The following is a 3629-nucleotide window of genomic DNA, read 5'->3' on the forward strand; positions in this document are numbered from 1 at the left end:
TACTGAGGCACCACATCTAGGACCTGCCTCAGTAACTCTCCCCAAGGAGGACCACCGACAGCCCCTCAAGGACTCCATAGAATAACACCCACTGCTCATCCCATCAAGTGCCCCCCTCAGTTCCCGTCACCCAGTCACTGCCACCCACCGCCCACCTCCCCTTCCAACACCCTTAGTTCGTTTCCCAGAGTTAGGAGTCTCTCATGTTCTGTCCATTGAGGGTGGTTTTTAATTCAGGGATGATTTTTCATGAAACAGTATGATTGCATCGAATACTGTTACATAAAAAAAAAAGAATGAATGAAAGAGCGAAAGGAAAAAATAAAAAGAAAGGCCGAAACAGAAAGAAAAGAAAGAAGAAAGAAAGAAAGAAAGAAAGAAAGAGATAAAAAGAAAGAGAAATAAAAGAAAAGAAAAGAAGAGAGAAAGAAAATTGTTGACAATAGCAATGGCTCCTCTGTTGTAGGATTGGGAGTGTCACAGACACAAAATCACAATGTGTCCCTAGACTAGAAGTTGTGATGAATCTCAGATGAGCAGATGGTGATTTCACAAGTGAACTCCTGAAGACAAGATGATGCACAAAAATTCTAATGAGAAAGTTCTATGTTCTATGCGATGCAAAGCACAGGACCACAGTGCCTCTGGGGGACGCAGTGAGGACCTGATGTAGGACGAGGAGGGACTGAGGCCACAGGACCACCTGCCCTGTATCAAGGGTTGTCTGTGACACTCAGAGGGCCCAGCTCAGCCCCATGGCCAGGGTTCCTAAAGATCACAGATGGAGCCCAGGACAGAAGCCCAGCATGCTGGGGCAGAGGGTTGTCATGTGGTCTGATCCCCGGAAGGTAAGTGTGATTCCAGACCTGAAGTCAAACACGACTGATCTGGCCTGAGAGCTGGTGGGGGGAATCTGAGGAGTCCCCTCTTCCTCCTCAGTCACAAGTTGTGACCTCACCGCTGTTTGGTGAGAAGGAGCCCCAGAAATGGAGGAATTTGCATAACTACTAAGAATCACAGTCCCAAGGGCCTGGAAGGGAATAAGAGGGGCTAGGGTGTAGCCCAGAGGTTCTGCAGATCTCTGGAGGCAGCGCTCTGGGCACACCCACCATGGCCTGGACCCATCTCCTGCTCCCCGTGCTCACTCTCTGCACAGGTGCTGACCCCGGGCCTGCCCACAAGCTCAGCCACCGCAGGATGGAATTGGGTCTGACCTGAACCCTGACTTCAGACCAGCACAGGCTCAGTCTCGGCTCCCTGGGATGAGCCCTTGACCTCACACCAACCTTTCCTCTCCTGTCTTTTCAGGCTCCGTGGCCTCCAGTGTGCTGACTCAGCCTCCCTCGGTATCAGTGTCTCTGGGACAGACAGCAACCATCTCCTGCTCTGGAGAGAGTCTGAGTAAATATTATGCACAATGGTTCCAGCAGAAGGCAGGCCAAGCCCCTGTGTTGGTCATATATAAGGACACTGAGCGGCCCTCTGGGATCCCTGACCGATTCTCTGGCTCCAGTTCAGGGAACACACACACCCTGACCATCAGCGGGGCTCGGGCCGAGGACGAGGCTGACTATTACTGCGAGTCAGCAGTCAGTACTGATACTGCTCACAGTGACACAGGCCGATGGGGAAGTGAGACACAAACCCACAAACCCCTTCTCTGTCTCTGTCATCTACTCCTGCAGTCCGAGGGCCTGTGCACAGCAGCCTCCCAGGTCCCATATCTCAGGCCCCCAGGCCACCCCTCCTCACACCCTGGATGGGGGTTCTGCACAAGGTGTATTGGCCGATGATATGGACACATTTATTATAACTATATTTCATTCTGGCAGTAAGCACAGCAATTTTAGGATATATTAAGAGCCTGATATAGAACATATTTTTCAAAGACCATATCTTTTAGAACCTTTGGAATGACAAACATATGTTCTGAGATGTACAAATGCAGACATGATACAGACAGCAGATTACATGCTGCAAAAGAAGACATTAGTTACTTTCTGGACTCGCTAATAGCAGCTGTTCATAATGAAGCACAGAGAGAAATAGCTACACAATGGAATAAAGCCTCAGTTCAAGGAGGACAACTTCACTCCCCCTAATGATGTGTCACTAGATGCAACGAAGCAGAGGAGGTGAGTGGGGCGCTGATTGAAAATATATCTGAGGGATGCCTGGTGCCTCAGCAGTTGAGCATCTCCCTTTGGCTCAGGGCGAGATCCCGGGGTCCCAAAATCCAGTCCCACATCAGGCTTCCGACACGGACCCTGGTTCTCTCTCTCTGCCTATGTCTCTGTCTTCTCTCTGTGTCTTTCATGAATAAATAAATAAAATCTTTTAAAAATATGTCTGATGAATAAATAGCTAACAAGTTTTAAAATTTGGAGAAAGCCATGAATAATATATCCAAGAAGCTTAATTAAGCTCAAACAGGGAACTTGAGAGACAGCACAGCACACCTCATCATGAAAGTGCCGCACACCAGCAAGGCAGACACTCTTACAGACACAGAGGAGAGTTGTGTTCCCTACAGAGGAACCAGCATCTGGAGGGAGCATATTTCTCATCACAAGCCACAGAAGCAAGAAAAACGTGAAGCAGTAACTTCAGAATACTAAAGAAAATACCTGTCCACCTTGATGTCTACCCAGTGAAAATCTCCTTGAAAAGTGAAATGAAATAAAGCATTTTCTGTTGCAAACATCACACACTTAAGCACCAGTAGACCCTCATTCCAAGGAAGCCTCTAAGACAGAGGACATAAGGGGTAGAGAGAAACTTACCTAGATGACTTTCAAATCATCCTGAAAACCTAGGAATTCGGCCTGAGTTTGAAAGAGAGAACAGGGGATTCCTGGGTGGCTCAGTGTTTTAGCGCCTGCCTTTGGCCCAGGGTGGGATCCTGGGGCCCCGGAATCGAGTCCTACATCGGGGTCCCGGCTTGAAACCTGCTCCTCTGCTGCCTGTGTCTCTGCCTCTCTCTCTCTGTGCCTCTCATGAATGAATAAATAAAATCTTAAAAAAATAGAGAGAGAACAGCTGGAATGCTACATTGAGAAGAGTTTGCGCTTCTTTTATTTATTTATTTTTTTATTTATTTTTATTTATTTTTTTTTCATAGTTTATTTATTTATTTATTTATTTATTTTTTTATTGGTGTTCAATTTACTAACATACAGAATAACACCCAGTGCCCGTCACCCATTCACTCCCACCCCCCGCCCTCCTCCCCTTCTACCACCCCTAGTTCGTTTCCCAGAGTTAGCAGTCTTTACGTTCTGTCTCCCTTTCTGATATTTCCCACACATTTCTTCTCCCTTCCCTTATTTTCCCTTTCACTATTATTTATATTCCCCAAATGAATGAGAACATATAATGTTTGTCCTTCTCCGACTGACTTACTTCACTCAGCATAATACCCTCCAGTTCCATCCACGTTGAAGCAAATGGTGGGTATTTGTCATTTCTAATAGCTGAGTAATATTCCATTGTATACATAAACCACATCTTCTTTATCCATTCATCTTTCGTTGGAAACCGAGGCTCCTTCCACAGTTTGGCTATCATGGCCATTGCTGCTATAAACATCGGGGTGCAGGTGTCCCGGCGTTTCATTGCATTTGTATCTT

The 3629-nt window shown here is 46.7% G+C and overlaps 1 long non-coding RNA gene across 1 annotated transcript; it reads left to right on the plus strand.

Annotated features, from left to right (window-relative positions):
- The first annotated feature begins 427 nt into the window (after positions 1-427).
- LOC144299113 (uncharacterized) lies at positions 428-1399 on the plus strand. Its single transcript, XR_013365895.1, has 2 exons — positions 428-848; positions 1157-1399. It is a non-coding gene; the product is annotated as an uncharacterized LOC144299113 (long non-coding RNA).
- The last annotated feature ends 2230 nt before the right edge of the window (positions 1400-3629 follow it).

This window comes from Canis aureus, chromosome 27, assembly GCF_053574225.1.
Source record: "Canis aureus isolate CA01 chromosome 27, VMU_Caureus_v.1.0, whole genome shotgun sequence".
In the NCBI taxonomy this organism is placed as follows: domain Eukaryota; kingdom Metazoa; phylum Chordata; class Mammalia; order Carnivora; family Canidae; genus Canis; species Canis aureus.